At 40.1% G+C, this 19,147-nt stretch overlaps 1 protein-coding gene across 14 annotated transcripts in view; it reads left to right on the top strand.

Moving 5' to 3' along the window:
- The window catches only part of CADPS2 (calcium dependent secretion activator 2), a 499,759-nt gene that overhangs the window by 85,081 nt on the left and 395,531 nt on the right, over positions 1–19,147 (top strand). The gene's annotated exons all lie outside the window — the stretch shown is intronic.

The raw sequence follows: 19,147 nt of genomic DNA, 5'->3' as shown, positions 1-19,147 counted from the left end.
ATATTTGCCTTGTTAATTACAGTGCATTTTGGTGTGGCCCTCTTTGGGTTGATCCTGTTTGGGACTCTGTGCTTTCTCAAGTTAGGGAAATTTTCAGTTTTTATGTCTTTAAATATGTTCTCTGCCCCTTTCTCTCTTGCTTCTCCTTCTAGAACTCCTATAACCTGAATGCTGGAACATTTGACGTTGTCCTGGAGGTCTCAGACTGCCTTCATCTTTTTTTTGTTCCTAGTGTTTTTTTTTTTTGGCTGCACCACATGGCATGTGGGATCTTAGTTCCCTGACCAGGGATTGAACTCATGCCCCCTGTATTGGAAGCACGGAGTCTCAACCACTGGACCGCCAGGGAAGTCCTGCCCTCATTTCTTTTTCTTTTTTCTTCTGTTCAGCTTCAGTGATTTCCATGACCGTCTTGCAGCTCAGTGATCTATTCCTCTGTGTCACTTAGTTTACTGTTGATTCCATCTAGTGTATTTTCCATGTCACTTACTATATTCTTCATCTGTTTGGTTGTCCTTTATATTTTTCCTTTGTTAAAAAAAAAATTCTAACTTTCTTGCCCTGCTCATCCAGTCTTCTTCTCCTGTCATCTTCAGTCATCTTTACACCAGTACCTTGAACTCTTTCTTGGGTAGATTGCCTATCTCCATTTCACTTAGTTCTTGTTCCTTCATTTGGAACTTGTTCTTCTGTTGCCTCATTTCACCTAACTTGTTGGGTTTTTTGTTTGTCTGTTTGTTTTACGGTACGCGGGCCTTTCACTGCTGCAACCTCTCCCGTTGCGGAGCACAGGCTCTGGACACGCAGGCTCAGTGGCCATGGCTTATGGGGCTAACTGCTCCGCGGCATGTGGGATCTTCCCGAACCGGGGCACGAACCCGTGTCCACTGCATCGGCAGGTGGACTCTCAACCACTGTGCCACCAGGGAAGCCCTAACTTGTTGTTTTTTATTTCTATGTATCTGGTAAGTTGGTTACATTTCCCAGCCTTAGAGAAGTAACGTTTTGTAGGAGACAGCCTATGTATCCTACCAGTGCATTCCCCTCTAGTCACTAGAGCTATACACTCTAGGATTGCCCTCCAAGTGGGCTGTGTGGATCCTTTGGTTGTGACAGGCTGACTGTTATGGGTGGTCTGGTAGGCATGGCCAGCTCCTGATCTGGTTGGCTGCCAGGTCCTGCCTTCTTCTGAGGCTGCCAACTGCTGATTGGCGGGCTGGTTCATGAGGCGGCCGGCTGGGGAACCCTCGGGGTTCCTGGGGCTAGTGCTGGCTCACTGGAGGGCAGAGTTGGGGTCCGGGTGATCCTGAGGTTGATACCTGCCCACTAGTGAGCAGAGCCATGTCCTGGGGTCTGGCTGTAGGGCCCAGATGTCCCAGAGCTAGTGTCGGACCACTGGTAGGTGGGGCCGCCCCCTAGTTGTTCTGTAAATGGTTGTAATTTTGGTGTGCCTATGAGAGGAGATGAGCTCAGGGTACTTCTACTCTGCCATCCTTGAAACTCCCTGTACTGTTTTTTTTTTTTTTTTTCTTGTTTATCACTTGAAAACTAGCTTTGTAAGTGGTAGAATAGACCCTCATTTTGTTTTTCTCTCTTAATCAGAAAATCATTATCTATTCTCCTTATTTGACCTCACTTGGTGAACAAATGTGCTAAGCATTTGCCTTTATTTATCAGCAGTCTTCTGTACTTGAATTCAGAATTGGTTTTAGAATCCAAAAGTCTAAAGCAAATACTTATATCATGCTAGTCTAGGTGTTCAGTTCTTTTAATATTACTCTTGAAGAGGATTTTTATCTGTTTAATCTTCACAGATCCTTGAGTTTGCCAACATATATGATGTCTTAGAGGTAGTATATAGATTTTTTTGCTGGATAAATTTTGTAAAGTTAAAGAAGGAAATAAATACGAAATAATTTTCATTGTTAAGGGAGCAATGTGACCCTGGCATTTTTTTTTTTTTTTTTTTTTGCGGTACGCGGGCCTCTCACTGCCGTGGCCTCTCCCGTTGCGGAGCACAGGCTCCGGACGCACAGGCTCAGCAGCCATGGCTCACGGGCCCAGCCGCTCCGCCGCATAGTGGGATCTTCCTGGACCGGGGCACGAACCCGTGTCCCGTGCATCAGCATGCAGACTCTCAATCACTGCGCCACCAGGGAAGCCCAACCCTGGCATTTTTGTCCCTAACTATGTAGATATAAATGCAGTAATCAGTATGATTTATTTTGAAAATTTTAAAGTTGTTGCAGCTAAGATTTCTGTTCTAGGTAGAGGTAGAATTTTGTTATTTCTTAGGGAATTTGTGTTAGACATAAGGAGATATTAGTCTTGATATTTTGAGTGTGGTTTTCCAGTTCAGGGCTCCTTATTGGACAGGTCAGGACAGAACAGCAGTGTGTTTACCACACAGTAGCCATGCTCTAGGTCCTCTTCTTCCTTAGCAGGCCTTTGGTTTTATTTAGATATATAGTCCCTATTTTTCTACATGAGTGGCTGGATTCTTCTTGTCTCTGGGTGACTTTTCATTGGTCGGTCATGCTATTTCCTTTACTTTCCCTCCCTGGTTCCTTTAGGAATGGATGCATGAATCATTTCTGGCCAGTGACCTGTGGGGGAAGACCTGCTGGAGGCTGTGCTGTTTCTGGGAAAGTTTTCTCCTCCCTCTCTCCATTTTTACAGAATGAAAATACTTTCCTCAGTCCTTGGTTATTGTTGTGAGGATGCTTTGCGTAGAGTTAATATGGACTTCTTTGGAGACAGTAGATCTGAGAACAAGCCAACATATGGAGGATATAGACGTACTGATAAGGCTTGGGTCCTTGGTGACTTCATCGAGTGACCAAGTTAACTGACTCTGGAACCCTCTTACCTTTGGACTTGTTGAGAAATGTGATAATCAGCCTTTTTATTGTTTAACAGGCTGTTTTGAGTTGGGGCTTCTGCAGCCTTCAGTCAGATGCACCCTCACTAAATTAAAGGAGTAAGGTGGACTGAATGCTTTTCTTTTTAGATTCTACCACTGTGTGTGTCAGAAGGATGGGTCCACAAAGATGGCAAGCTGAAAGTTCCTTACCTTCCTTCCTATTCTTCCATTTTCCCTTTATAGCGAGACATTTCTCATCCATGACATACCTACTTTAGAAAGAAAGTAAAAACTTCAAACACTTCTTTGGAAAGCAAATTTATATCATGTTTTCTTCTTTCAAAAGGAACTATTTCAAACGACTTAACTATCTACTGGAAAAGGCCGTTTGGCTTGGAGCTGGTCAGTGTGTCTGACCTTTTAGGCCAGCATGTGTCTACTGCTGAGCCCGTCTGAATTCCTTGTAATGAATATAAAATCACTGTTTCTTTCAAATATGTTTTCAGCATACAGAACATTTTCACGCAATACCGGGTGGTTCTGAGGCACAGAGTCCTTCCTGCCTAAGAACAATATCATCTGCATGACAGAACCACTCACACTGCAGCTCAACCAAGAAATCCTTTGCTTTTTCTTCAGGCTTCACCGAGTCTGGCTGGGAACTTATTATTTGGACAACACATAAGCTATCTTGGAATTCTTTTCTAAGACTGTTTGTTCCCTATTCCTCACTCAGTTATATCACTGCTAGTGTCTTTTGTCGATGGCTGTGACACAGGATACATTCCCAGAAAAGCAGTATTGAATGGTGATATTGTCTTCCACTCTGGATTTTCTTCACCAGTAGATAAATTCATAATCAACAAACATTGTACTGAGTGGGGAAGGGGGCTATAGAGATGACTGGCATTGCTGTTTAAGGGGTCTGTACCCTAGTAAGGAGAAAGCCACGTTAAGCAAATGATAGATGAATGTATGAGGTGCAGAAGTGACAGAGGATGAGATGACTTAATTTGGGGGGAGCTGAAGGAAGATGATTTCTAGGAGGTTTCATCTGAGTTATGTTCCTAAAGGATGAAAGGATATTCTAGGCAGGAGGAAGTGTTTGCAAAGGCTCAGTAACGTGGATGAGAATGAGATGATGTTTTGGAGGTAAATGGGAAGAAGGGGAGCTTTTACTTGCCTCTTCAGTCCCATCAAATCCCATGGTCAGCTTTCCCAGGCTCTGGTAGCCCCGTGTCTTTACCTGGGTATGGAGATGTGATTTGGGGAGTTCCAGAAGAAACCCCAAGGGTAGCCAGTGGCTAAGAGCATGCTAGTAGGTGTACCTGTCCCTAAATCGCATGAACTGGACCACTTTATTTATTTCTCTGGGTCTTCGCTTCCTCCTATTTGAAACAAAAAACCCACCTTATAGGAAGTTTAAAATAATACTTGTAATGAGGTTAGAAATGTGCTTCTTATGTAGTAAGTTGTCAGTTAGTATAACCTATTGGGTATTAGTATAAGCTACTGGGTATTAAATTACACATTAAGTTTAGTCGGGGGAAATTATATTGTCTCAAAAGGGCAGTTCCCTCATGATGTACCTTGACATAATTCACTAGTGTTATTTGTAGGAAACCATTGACTAGAGTTTGAAAGATGGCTCATGACGACAGACTCTTCTGGCTTTGTAGGACTATAAGGCAGCAAAGCTTGTCCTGAACGATCTCCTATTCCTGTCTTTTTTCCATAGTAAACTTCCAAGACTACTTGGTTGAGGAAGGCTTATTGATTTTTGTCAGACCTTAATTGGGGAAGGAGTGACTTTTGATTGTAGTAAGAAGTTCTCAGAGTAGCTCCTAAGGTTTGTTTCTCTTCGAACCTTCTACCCTGCCCCCCATTCCCAGCCCCCAGTTATCTCTGAATTGCTAGATTGCTAAGGCTGTTATTATTTTTGGTGATTGGTGTATTAGTCAGGGTTCTCTAGAGATAGAAGCCCAATAGGAGATTATATATGTAAACATCATATAGGAATTGGCTCATGCAGTGCAGAGGCCAAAAAGTCCCACAGTCTGCCCTCTGCAAGTTGGAGAAGCCAGGAAAGCTTGTGGGATACTTCAGTCTAAGTTGAAAGGCCCCAAGAAGCAGGAGCTCTGATGTCCCCGGGCCAGAAAAGATTGACCTCCCAGCTCAAGGAAAGAGAGAGAATTTGCCCTTCCTTAACCTTTTTTGTTGTATTCAGCTGTCAGTGAATTATGTGATGCCTGCCCACGTTGGTGAGGGTGGATCTCTACTCGGTCCACTGAAGCAAATGCTAATCTCTTCTAGAAACACCATGAAAGACACACTCAGAAATAACTTTTTACCAGCTTTCTGGGTGTCCCCTTGTTCAGTCAAGTTGACGCATAAAATTAACCATCACCATTGGTTTTGCTTTTGATGAGGTTATGTTATTGATGGGGACGATTAGAAGTTACTGTCATAGATGTGTTTCACTCTGGCGGGTGAAACAGATGCTAATGAAAAAGCAGGTTTGGGGAGGATAATCACCAACAAGACTTGCCAGTGTTCTCCCTCACCTACCTATCGCCATGTTCTGGAGTATGAGACAGTTCTGTTGAATGACTCCTCAGTACTTAGCTTGATTGTCTTTTGTAAGACTAGGCTGAATGAAGATTCAGTCCTGTAAGGAAATGCCAATGGGATGGGGGCACGCAGGGTCAGGTAAAAAATGTGGGCTTGGACTCAGGAGAGACCTAGGTTAGGGTCCTAGTTCTGTGAGCTAACTGATCTTGTATCTTAACCTCTCAGTTTGTTTTCTTGTCCGTAACATGGGACTTAATAACACCTACTTCACTCTCTGCCAGTGAAAAACGCTAGGCAAATACCTAGGTTTTGCATTTTGGCCTTCGTTCCGTTTCTCTTCAATCAGTTATACCACAGACTTCATCGCAAGCTTTATACTGTGGGGCCTGCTGCTGTGAGTGAGGCCACCCCTGTTTTGCATGGTGCAGCGAGGCTTCGTTCACTTGTGTCTTCAAGGGACATTTCACCATCTCGCACATTTCTCTGTACCGGCGCTGTTCAACTGAAATATAGCGGGAGCCACACAGGTACTTCAGATTTTTCTAGTAGCAATATTAAAACATTATTAAAACGATAAAGGTCATGTTAATAATTTATTTTACCCCATGTATCCAAAACACTTTTTCAACATGGAACCACTATGCAAGTGTTAGTGAGATGTTTCGTAATCTTTTTCTTGTGTAGAGTATTTGAATCCAGTATGTGTTTCGACATAGAGCGTGTGTTGAGTTGGGCTGGCCACGTTTCAAGTACTCAATAGCCACGTGGTTAGTGGCTCCTCGATGGGACAGCCCAGCTCCGGACAGTCTATTGTTGATTGTTCATCTGCATCCATCTTTTTTTTTTTTTAATTTAATTAATTTATTTTTTAGACAGCAGGTTCTTATTAGTTACCTATTTTATACATATTAGTGTATATGTGTCAATCTCCCAAATCATCCCAACCCCCCCCCCCCCCACCCCCTAACTTTCCCCCCTTGGTGTCCATACATTTGTCCTCTACATCTGTGTCTCTATTTCTGCCTTGCAAACCGGTTCATCTGTACCATTTTTCTAGGTTCCACATATATTTGTTTTTTCTCTTTCTGACTTACTTCACTCTGTATGACAGTCTCTAGATCCATCCACGTCTCTACAAATGACCCAATTTCATCCCATTTTATGGCTGAGTAATATTCCATTGTATGTTTGTACCACATCTTCTTTATCCATTTGTCTGTCAATGGGCATTTAGGTTGCTTCCATGACCTGGATGTTGTAAATAGTGCTGCAATGAACATTGGGGTGCATGTGTCTTTTTGAATTATGTTTTCCTCTGGGTATATGCCCAGTAGTGGGATTGCTGCATCATATGGTAATTCTAGTTCTAGTTTTTTAAGGAACCTCCATACTGGTCTCCATAGTGCCTGTATCAATTTACATTCCCATCAACAGTGCAAGAGCATCCCCTTCTCTCCACACCCTCTCCAGCATTTGTTGTTTCTAGATTTTCTGATGATGTCCATTCTAACTGGTGTGAGGTGATACCTCATTGTACTTTTGATTTGCATTTCTCTAATAATTAGTGATGTTGAGCAGCTTTTCATGTGCTTCTTGGCCATCTGTATGTCGTCTTTGGAGAAATGTCTATTTAGGTCTTCTGCCCATTTTTGGATTGGGCTGTTTATTTTTTTAATATTGAGCTGCATGAGCTGTTTATATATTTTGGGATTAATCCTTTGTTAATTCATTTGCAAATATTTTCTCCCATTCTGAGGGTTGTCTTTTCGTCTTGTTTATGGTTTCCTTTGCTGTGCAAAAGCTTTTAAGTTTCGTTAGGTCCCATTTGTTTATTTTTGTTTTTATTTCCATTACTCTAGGAGGTGGATCAAAAAAGATCTTGCTGTGATTTATGTCTGAGTGTTCTTCCTATGTTTTCCTCAGAGTTTTATAGTGTCCGGTCTTAGATTTTGGTCTTTAATCCATTTTGAGTTAATTTTTGTGTATGGTGTTAGGGAGCATTCTAATTTCATTCTTTTACATGTAGCTGTCCAGTTTTCCCAGCACCACTTATTGAAGAGACTGTCTTTTCTCCATTGTATATCCTTGCCTCCTTTGTCATAGATTAGTTGACCATAGGTGTGTGGGTTTATCGCCAGACTTTCTATCCTGTTCCATTGATCTATATTTCTGTTTTTGTGCCAGTACCAGATTGTCTTGATTACTGTAGCTTTGTAGTATAGTCTGAAGAAAGGAAGTCTGATTCCTCCAGCTCCATTTTTTTCCCTCAAGACTGCTTTGGCTATTTGGGGTCTTTTGTGTCTCATTACAAATTTTAAGATTTTTTGTTCTAGTTCTGTAAAAAATGCTGCTGGTAGCTTGATAGGGATTGCATTGAATCTGTAGATTGCTTTGGGTGGTATAGTCATTTTCACAGTATTGATTCTTCCAATCCAAGAACGTGGTATATCTCTCCATCTGTTTGTGTCATCTTTGCTTTCTTTCATCAGTGTCTTATAGTTTTCTGAGTACAGGTCTTTTACCTCCTTAGGTAGGTTTATTCCTAGGTATTTTATTCTTTTTGTTGCAGTGGTGAATGGAATGGGATTGTTTCCTTAATTTCTCTTTCTGATCTTTCAGTGCTAGTGTATAGGAATGCAAGAGATTTCTGTGCATTAATTTTGTATCCTGCAAATTTACCAAATTCATTGATTAGCTCTAGTAGTTTTATGGTGGCATCTTGTCTATGTATAGTATCATGTCATCTGCAAACAGTGACAGTTTTACTTCTGCTTTTCCAATTTGTATTCCTTTTATTTCTGTTTCTTCTCTTATTGCTGTGGCTATGACTTCCAAACCTATGTTGAATAATAGTGGTGAGAGTGGACATCCTTGTCTTGTTACTGATCTTAGAGGAAATGCTTTCAGTTTTTCACCATTGAGAATGATGTTTGCTGTGGGTTTGTCATATATGGCCTTTATTATGTTGAGGTAGTTTCCCTCTGTGCTCACTTTCTGGAGAGTTTTTATCATAAATGGGTGTTGAATTTTGTCAGAAGCTTTTTCTGCATCTATTGAGATGATCATATGGTTTTTATTCTTCAATTTGTTAATATGGTGTATAACATTGATTGATTTACATACATGGAAGAATCCTTGCATCCCTGGGATAAACCCCACTTGATCATGGTGTGTGATCATTTTAATGTGTTGTTGGATTCTGTTTACTAGTATTTTGTTGAGGATTTTTTCATCTATATTCATCAGTGATATTGGTTTTTTAATTTTCTTTTTTTTTGTAGTATCTCTTTCTGGTTTTGGTATGTTGGTGATGGTGGCCTCATAGAATGAATTTGGGAGTGTTCTTCTGCAATTTTTTGGAAGAGTTTGAGAAGGATGAGTGTTAACTCTTCTCTGAATGTTTGATAGAATTCACCTGTGAAGCCATCTGGCCCTGGACTTTGATTTGTTGTAAGATTTTTAATCACAGTTTCAATTTCATTACTTGTGATTGGTCTCAAATTTTCTGTTTCTTCCTGGTTCAGTCTTGGAAGGTTATACCTTTCTAAGAGTTTGTCCATTCCTCCAGGTTGTCCATTTTATTGGCATAGAGTTGCTTGTAGTAGTTTCTTATGATGCTTGGCATTTCTGCGGTGTACGTTGTTACTTCTCCTTTTTCATTTCTAATTTTATTGATTTGAGTCCTCTCTCTCTTTTTCTTGATGAGTCTAGCTAATTGTTTATCAATTTTCTTTATCTTCTCAAAGAACCACCTTTTTGTTTTATTGATCTTTACTATTGTTTTCTTTGTTTCTATTTCACTTATTTCTGCTCTGATCTTTATGGTTTCTTTCCTTCTACTGACTTTGGGTTTTGTTTGTTCTTCTTTCTCTAGTTCTTTTGGGTGTAAAGTTAGATTGTTTATTTGAGTTTTGTCTTGTTTCTTGAGGTAGGATTGTATTGCTATAAAATTCCCTCTTAGAACTGCTTTTGCTGCATCCCATAGGTTTTGGATTGTTGTGTTTTCGTTTTCATTTGTCTGTAGGTGTTTTTGGTTTCCTTTCTGAGTTCTTCAGGGATATCTCGGTTATTTAGTAATGTATTGATTAGCCTCCATGTGTCTATGTTTTTTACGTTTTTTCCCCTGTAGTTGGTTTCTAATCTCAGAGTGTTGTGGTCAGAAAAGATGCTTGATATGATTTCAATTTTCTTAAATTTACTGAGGCTTGATTTGTGAACCAAGATATGATCTTTCCTGGGGAATGCTCTGTGTGCACTTGAGAAGAAAGTGTAATCTGCTGTTTTTGGATGGAATGTCCTATAAATTTCAATTAAATTTATCTGGTCTAATGTGTCATTTAGAGCTTCTGTTTCCCTATTAATTTTCTGTCTGGATGATCTGTCCATTGGTGTAAGTGAGGTGTTAAAGTCCCCCACTATTATTGTGTTACTGTGGATTTCCTCTTTTATAGCTGTTAGCAGTTGTTGCCTTATGTATTGAGGTGCTCCTGTGTTGGGTGCATATATACTTATGATTGTTATATCTTCTTCTTGGATTGATCCCTTGATCATTATGTAGTGTGCTTCCTTGTTTCTTGTAACATTCATTATTTTAAAGTCTACTTTATCTGATAGGAGTATTGTTACTCCAGCTTTCTTTTGATTTCCATTTGCATGGAATATCTTTTTCCATCCACTCACTTTCAGCCTGTCTGTGTCCCTAGGTCTGAAGTGGGTCTCTTGTAGACAGCATATATATGTGGGTCTTGTTTTTGTATCCATTCAGCAAGCCTGTGTCTTTTGTTGGAGCATTTCACCCATTCACATTTAAGGTAATTATTGATATGTATGTTCCGATGACCATTTTCTTAATTGTTACAGGTTTGTTTTTGTAGGTCTTTTCTTCTCTTGTGTTTCCCACTTAGCGAAGTTCCTTTAGCATTTGTTGCAGAGCTGGTTTGGTGGTGCTGAGTTCTCTTAGCTTTCGCTTGTCTGTAAAACTTTTGAGTTCTCTGTCGAATCTGAATGAGATATTTGCCAGGTAGAGTAATCTTGGTTGTAGGTTCTTCCCTTTCATCAGTTTAAATTTATCGTTGCACTCCCTTCTGGCTTGTAGAGTTTCTGCTGAGAGATCAGCTTTTAACCTTATGGGAGTTCCCTTGTATGTTATTTGTGTTATTCCCTTGTTGGTTTCAGTAATTTTTCTTTGTGTTTAGCTTTTGTCAGTTTGATTAGTATGTGTCTCAGTGTGTTCCTCCTTGGTTTTATCCTGCCTGGGACTCTCTGCGCTTCCTGGGGTTGGGTGGCTATTTCATTTCCCATGTTAGGGAAGTTTTCGACTGTAATCTATTCACATATTTTCTCTGGTCCTTTCTCTCTCTCTTCTCCTTCTGGGACTTCTGTAATGCGAATGTTGTGTTTAATGTTGTCCCAGAGGTCTCTTAGGCTGTCTTCATTTCTCCTCTTTCTTTTTTCTTTATTCTGTTCCACAACAGTGAATTCCACCATTCTGTCTTCCAGGTCACTTATCTGTTCTTCTGCCTCAGTTATTCTGCTCTTGATTCCTTCTAGTGTATTTTTCATTTTAGTTATTGTGTTGTTCATCTTGGTTTGTTCTTTAATTCTTCTAGGTCTTTGTTCTTTAATTCTTCTAGGTCTTTGTTAAACATTTCTTGCATCTTCTCGATCTTTGACTCCTTTCTTTTTCCAAGCTCCTGGATCATCTTCACTATCATTATTCTGAATTCTTTTTCTGGAAGGTTGACTATCTCCTTTTCATTTAGTTGTTTTTCTGGGGTTTTATCTTGTTCCTTCATCTGGTACATAGCCCTCTGCCTTTTCCTTTTGTCTGTGTTTCTGTGAATGTGGTTTTTGTTCCACAGGCTGCAGGATTGTAGCTCTTGCTTCTGCTCTCTGCCCTTTGATGGATGAAGCTATCTGAGAGGCTTGTGCCTGCATCCATGTTAAGATTCAGCTTTGTCTGGTGCTTCTTTAAGTTGTTGAAATAACATCATCATGTGTTTCTTTTTAAGACTTTTTTTTTTTATGTGGACCATTTTTAAAGTCTGTTGAATTAGTTACAGTATTGCTTCTGTGTTTTGTTTTTTTTGGCCCAGAGGCATGTGGGATCTTAGCTCCCCAGCCAGGCATCAAACCCTCACCCCCTGCAGTGGAAGGTGAAATCTCAACTATTGGACTGCCAGGGAAGTCCCCACCATGTGTTTCTGACAACAACCCTACTAAATGTGCATTATTACTCTCCTTGTTGTCTCGGTGAACAACTTGAGGTTAATGACCTGTGGAAGACCCTACATATTGTGGGGGATCCTGGATACAGACAGTAGTCTTAAACCAGAGCCTGTGCTCTTACTCACTCTAATGCCCTGTTAGTCATACATAACCTCATTAAATAATGAAATGAGTAAAGATATCCATAATAGACTGTTTTCTCATCCATTGTAGTGGTTTGAGGCACTATTTTAGTATGGGATTATTGCTGTGAGGTACAATGAAGTTCTTATCCTAAAGTTAGTTTTATTGTAGTGGGAGGAGTTAAATAAGCAAATACATGCAGGAATTACATACCTCTTATTGAAAAAAAAAGCGTGGCTGTGAGGGAAACAGAATAATATGGAGGTTGGAAAGAATATATGCTTTAGATCGGGATACTGGTTGAGATTCTGCCCTTGTCACTTCCTAGATGTGAAGTTAGGTGAGATGCTTAACTTCCTCATTTGTGAAATGAGGATGAACTTTCTAGAAGATTTAGGGAGATTTAATGAGACATGCGTGAAAGTGTGCTCAGTACAATGCAGCAAGGAAATTCATAGAATCATGGATTTAACTTCCCTAGTTTCAGTGTTCACCAGCAGCTCCCCTCCCCCAAGCCAGTCCCCTGTAGTGACTTGTAATTTTGCTGAGGCTTGACTTCAACTAGGAGGTCAGTGAGAGTGTGGATAGAAGTCATACTTAGCAGCTGGGCAAGCCTAGCCTGGGACCCATTTGTTCACAGTGCAATGGGATTTTTCTGCTCTGTACTCATCATTTAGTATACCTTTTATTATAAAATATGTTAAAGCAGTATTTGCAAATCTGGGGCTTTCTAAAATTTTCCCTTTTCAATACTGTGGGACAGTAGAACTCAGTCTGTCAAACTAACTTTATTTTTAGTCTACCTCAGGCCCTTAGAATCTGGTGTTCACTGTTCATTGGGGCAAGTTCACTGGATGAGGAGTTTTTCATACAAGATAATATATGGAAAGAAGATTTTGTTGTAGAGTAAATTGAGATAAACCTACTAGCCAGGGATGGTAGTGCTGTGGCATTTTCTCCCTGACGGGGTATCTCATTGGGATTTCTATCAGTTAGGATCTGGTTCAGTGACATACGACCAGTGCACCCAAGCCCCGCTCCCTCCGCCCCCAAGAGTGATCTGTACCTATAGATGTTTATCTCTCTCTCACATAAAGCAAGTTGGGAGGTGGCAATCCAGGGTTGTGATGGCTGCTTCACATTTGGGAGAGTCTCAGGCTCTTATTTGTTGCTTCACCATCTTCATGGGCAAGCTTACATTGCCAGCTAGCACATCAAATTCCAGCCAGTGGGAAAAGAGGAAAGAGAAGGAGGCAAAAAGTGCTTGCTTCAGCTACCGTTTATGGTTTTCTGCAAGTCACGTATACTTTTGCCTACATCTTGTTGGCTTTAACTTAGTCACTTGACCATGTCCACTGTCAAGTGAGGCTAGTATTTGTAGTCTTAGATGGGCATATTCACTGTCCCAAGTGTCTGCAGCTGTAGAAGAGAGTGAGAAATTATTTGGGTAGGAAATTGTTAATAGCAGTGACTCCCTCAGGGTATTATAACGTGTGAAATGGGCCAGAGGCTCTTTGTTGTTCTGTTCCGACATGCCGTTTGGGGAGGTCTGTTTCAGAAAGGCTCTGATGATTTTGCCTCAGTGGTTTTATGCAGATCTTTCTGGTAGAGTGTCCATAGGAAGGGAAAAAGAAAACAATACCTATCCTGTAGTCTTTTCCTGCTAATGTCTTTTGTTATATCTCATTAACGGGTGTTAAAGCTATGCCTTTGTGCATTTCAGAGACCATCTGTGCCTGGAATAAATCCTTATACCTCCTTGAGAAGTGCTTGTCTTTCTACTTTCTTTAAGGTTTGTGCGTACACCGACACCCACCCTCCCAGAGGAGGTACCTACCCACTGGTCACCTGCCACTGTGCTATAGAGTCTGACCTTGGCCTCCTTCACTTACCAGGAGGTCATGCAGCCCCACCATGAGTGTTCAGACTCATGACGGGGCTGCAGGGCCAGGTAGGCTCTGCACAGCAGTGGTTGTTGCCAGGTTCCTGAGTAGCATAATGGGTGGTCTCCTGCTGCAGTCAAGATCCAGGCATAAGGCTTCAGCTGATCATGACTTAGAATGGAAAGGCTAGGATATAATTTGAACAGGGACAAAAAAAACCACCTTAAAACAAAAAACACTCTAGGTTGCATAAGACATCTCTGAACTCAAGAAATTAAGTATTTTTTCTGAGGCCACTATTTTTATGGATAAAGTATCACTGCCAGCCAAGATTTATGAAACTTAGCTTTTACTGTCAGTAATTGAAGTGTTCTTTTTATAAGGTAAACCTATTGGTTGTATTTAGATGTTTGCAAGGATATTTATGTTCCAGTTAAGTTTTTGCAATTTGGTTTCATATAAAAAGCTCTTCTTAAAATTCCCATTAGATAATTTCTGGTGGTCAGTTTTTTTACTTCTGAAAAATATTTTATTCATTCATTAGTAAATATACTAGGGTGAAGACAGTATATGGGCAAAACTAATATATAGGCTGACTAATAAAACCAGCTGCCCTCGAAAATGTTAATTGGTTGTGTCAGACAGGAGGTATGCATATGACAGGTTTCCCTCTTGCTTAATCCTGAATTGATGATTATTTTTATAATGATCTGGATGATGAAGAATATGGATAGCACATTATTATGTTAGTGGTATAACAAAACTTGGAGGGTTCTTTGGTCACAGGGTGAAGGAATCAGAATTCTAAAGAAAAAACTGAATCAGCTGGAACAATGGACCAAATAAATCTAGCCAGGATGGAAACATGGCTCAATGAAGCACATGTAAGAATGTTTTAGAATTTTTGTTGATCATAAGCACGATGTGAGTCAGTTGATGTGACTGCCAAGAAGAGTTAATTTGTTTTTCGTTTGAATTAATAGACATAGAGTACTTAGAATGTGAGAAGTGGCCCTCCCACTTGTCTCTGTGTTGGCCACGTGATCCTAGGAGAATCATCGTCAGTCCGTTGAGTATATTTTGGAAGGGGGGACATGGCTGTTGTAATGAGTTTCATGATGTTATAGCTTTCAAAGTACTTTCTTATATTTAGTTTTATGTAAATAAGTTTTATTTAACTATGTAATGCTTTATTTATGGGCAAACTGGAGAGTACTCTTAGGATGCTGGGGGAACTGGTAAAGTTTATTCTAGAAAAGAGAAGACTCAAATAATCTAGTACTTGTCTCCAACTTCCTGAATTGCTATGTTGGAGAAGCAAAGTAACGTTTAGTTTGTTTGGTCTTAGGTAGTATAGAACTAGGATTTATGCAAGGCATAAGGAAGCAGGTTTCAATCCTTCATAGTTGTCTAAAATTAAAGTAGGCTTCATTGCAAGGTATAAAGGTAGGGTGTGTATGTCTGTGTGTATTTTATTTTCAATAGGCTCAAATGGAGACCGAGAGATCACTTGGTATGGATTTTGTAAAGATTAATGCATTGATTAGAATGTTGAGTAGTATGATTATTATGGTTCTTTTCTGACTCTTCCTGTTTCTTTGAAATCCTCAACCTTGAAATGTTAAAAAAAAAAAAAAAAAAAAGGGTGGATGAATATACAGTCAAGTTCAAATCTTATACCTGAAAGGAGAAATTTAAAAAAGTCAATTGGTTTGTTCAGTCTTTCTGCAGGATGATCAGATTTAAGCTATCTGCAATGAGTCATAATTGTTCTGAGTTTAAAAATGTGTAAAGTGGCTTTTAAAGCTTAATTTCTTTTTTTTTTTTTTTTTTTTTTTTTTTTTTTTTTTTTTGCGCTACACGGGTCTCTCACTGTTGTGGCCTCCCCCGCTGCGGAGCACAGGCTCCGGACGCGCAGGCTCAGCGGCCATGGCTCATGGACCCAGCCGCTCCGCTGCATGTGGGATCTTCCCGGACCGGGGCACGAACCTGTATCCCCTGCATCGGCAGGTGGACTCTCAACCACTGTACCACCAGGGAAGCCCTAAAGCTTAATTTAAATGTAAATTAAAATTTGAGTATGTAAGAAGGGTCCTGTGATTTAAAACTTAAAATGAATAAAGTGATATAGGTTGAAAGACCTTTTTCATCCTTATTTTCCATCTGTCCAGTGTCCAAGGCCATCCTTCTTCCATAGTTTGTCTGTATATGGAAGCAAATACATGTTCTGATTTTTGTCCCTTTTCTACGGAAGTGGTGGCTTATTTTAAATACTGTTCTATACTGTTTCCTTCCCCAGGATATTTTGAGGATATTTTCACATCAGTACATAACTTTGTCATACTTTTTTATAAAGCTAATAGTATTACCACTGTTTGGATGTAGTATTATTTACTCCTTTATTTATGAAAAGTTAGGTGGTCGGCACTTTTTTGTTTTGTTTTTTGCTAATGTGGGGCTTGAGGGGTGGGAAGTGCTACTGTGCAGAGCTGAAATCGATTAGAGTTAACTGTAGTTTCCAGTCAAGCCTCGCCTTTCATGTTGCAAGCCTTTAAGTATACTCCAGAGTTCCAGAATATTTACATCAGATACATACTGCGGATGCAGCTGTTGTTTAGGGTGGGAGACAGATTTCTTTTTTTAAATTTTATTTATTTATTTATTTATTTTTGGCTGTGTTGGGTCTTCGTTTCTGTGCGAGGGCTTTCTCTAGTTGCGGCAAGCGGGGGCCACTCTTCATTGCGGTGCGCGGGCCTCTCACTGTCGAGGCCACTCTTGTTGTGGAGCACAGGCTCCAGACGCGCAGGCTCAGTAGTTGTGGCTCACGGGCCCAGTTGCTCTGCGGCATGTGGCATCCTCCCAGACCAGGGCTCGAACCCGTGTCCCCTGCATTGGCAGGCAGACTCTCAACCACTGCGCCACCAGGGAAGCCCCTGGGAGACAGATTGCTGGTGCTTCCTGCTCCACCATCTTCCCAGGAGCCTTCTGCTCTCAGGTAGACTTCATTTGGAAAAGAAAAATGTAAGTTAGGCATGTTTTCATAGCTTGAGTCATTTCTCTGAGTACATCCATGTTGCCTGTCTTTCTGTTGGCTTATAGGTTAGACTCTTGTCAATTTCTAGGATCTATAGGTTTGAAAACTAGCTCTTTAGGGTATGAGTTGCAAGTTTGTTTTTTTTTTTTCCTGGTAAGTCTTTTTTTCCAGTGATTTTATTTATGGTATGTTTTGCCATGCTAAATTTATTTATTTATTTATTTTAAAAAGGATATATTTGACATAACATTGTATAAGTTTAAGGAGTATAATGTGATGATTTGATACACATATTGCAAAATGATTACTACAATACTAAATTTATTTTTAATGTTTAGGCAGCTAAATTTATGACCTGTAGATGTTGATTCATGCTTAAAAAGATCTTTCTCATGCCTGTGTTTAAAGGAATTCTCCCATTTCTTCTAATACCTTTACGGTTTGGTCTTTTTTCTACATTAGAAGTTTTCATTCATTTGGGCTGTAACCATGTGTTATGGTCCAACTTAATATTTTTCTCCATGGCTACCCAGTTATTCTAACATCATTGATTGAAGAAACCATCTTTTACTACTGATTTGAGGTGGAATAAAGGTATTTTATAGTACAGTTCTGGTCGTATTTGGATCTATTTCATGGGTCTATTACATTGGTCTCTATCTGTTGATGTATAGCATAGTTTATTTTGATAATGCCAATAGCTTTTAGAAAATTCTTTCTGACTGCTTTCCCACTGCTAGATTTTAAATGGCCTTTTTTCCTTCCTATCTCTTTTATGTAGAATTGTAGACCTTTTCTCTGTACTAATAGAGTATCCATTTATTGACTGTTTGTATATCGTTATGATATGGCTGTCATTTTATGTCTTAAATGTAACTGCAGTAATTTTTATTCGTAAAAAAGTTGAAGCCTGATACTTAGCCAGGTGCCTCTGGCATGTTTTGTGAACTACACCACCATTGTTAGAGTTTCCAAGAAGATGGTTTGTGCACATCTCCTTCTCTTGATTCATATGCTTGAATTTTCTACACCATAATCACCAAAACATAACTCACTGCCACAGTGGCTGAACTTAAACACTGGCAAACTAGAAATTGAAAAGATTTAGTTCTTAAAGAACAAAATGCCTCTGAAAATTGAAGCAAGATATCCCTAGGTTGTAGTTTTTGAACAATATTTACTTTATTTATCGAATGAGGGAGTTGGGACAAATGATCATTAAGGTCCCCTCCAGGTCATTGTCATTCCCCCGTGTACATTTCCATTTCCATTATTTTACCTGGACAGTTGGTTTGCAAGTTGAAGCCCTTCTTGGTGGTTCCCAGGGCTTGGCAACTAGAGTGCTCTCAGCCATTTCATTCTCAGCAGTTGCTGTCCTACTTTCATCTGGTCCCTTTTGTGAACCACGTTTAGAGCTAAAGGCATGGGCTTAATTTGCCTTGCTAGTACACATATACAAAAGGTTCCTGCCTTCATTCTGTTCATATTATAGAAATGGAGAGTGTAATATAGTGGTGACATTCCTGCTTTTCAGCTTGGTTTAGCTTTCCCTAAAATGAAGAAGGTACCCTTACTAAAGAAACGGAATGGTCTCCTCTCTCCACTGCTGGGGCAAGGGGTTTTTTTTTTTTTTTACACTACGGCACAATAGGACACTTCTTTATCAGTCTGTTACTACCAGCAGCAGTTTCTTTACAGGCTGTCTTGTTTATTAGACTCCTAAATAAAACCCGTGTTTTGAAAGAGCTTGTCTCATATTTGAATGGCATTTTAGTAAGCCTTTTGAAGAGTTTTAAACTTACTTCACATCGGCCTTCTTTTGGAAGCCAAATCATACCAGTTTGTTTAGTCTTTCTAATCCTTTAATCATTTTATCCTCAGCATGTTTCCAAATGCTTCACATCTCTCTGTAGAATCCAGAACTGGGCTGAGTTCTTTAACAGTCTGATGAGGATGACTGAAATGGAAAGATCACTCCTTCTGTTCCTCATATATCTCAGGATTTGTTGTTTTATCTGCAAGACTATGCTCTGTCTCCAGTTAAGCATTAAAAAAAAATGCTTCTGCTTGACCTAACGCACCCTGCCTCTAGTGAAGTGGATGCCTCTGTAGTCGGTGCTGGCTTCGTGGGGATGAGCCTGTGCAGCCACATGGGGCTCCTGCTTAGAAGGGTCCCATGCTAGGTTTCATGCTCTTTTGCTGCTGTATTGACCTTAATTTTTTCAACAAGGAGCTTCTCTTTCTCGTTTTGTAGTGAGCCCTACAAATGAAGTAGCTGCCTCCTCTTGTAGTTGATAACTAGAGGACATGGTTAGGAAGTCATGGTTCGTGTCTAACCCACCCTCCGTAACTGTGATGGGTAGACCCAGGGTGAACAAATCTGGTTGTGAACTTCCACTCCACTCCCTGCGTCACGGCCTTCCCCTAGCCTGCCTACAGATGCAC

This window comes from Monodon monoceros, unplaced genomic scaffold (genome assembly GCF_005190385.1).
Source record: "Monodon monoceros isolate NGI ecotype Baffin Bay Population unplaced genomic scaffold, NGI_Narwhal_1 Super_Scaffold_2, whole genome shotgun sequence".
NCBI classification, from domain to species: Eukaryota; Metazoa; Chordata; class Mammalia; order Artiodactyla; family Monodontidae; genus Monodon; species Monodon monoceros.
The sequence above is the reverse complement of the archived record's forward strand: the minus strand, read 5'-3'. Positions and strand labels throughout refer to the sequence as shown.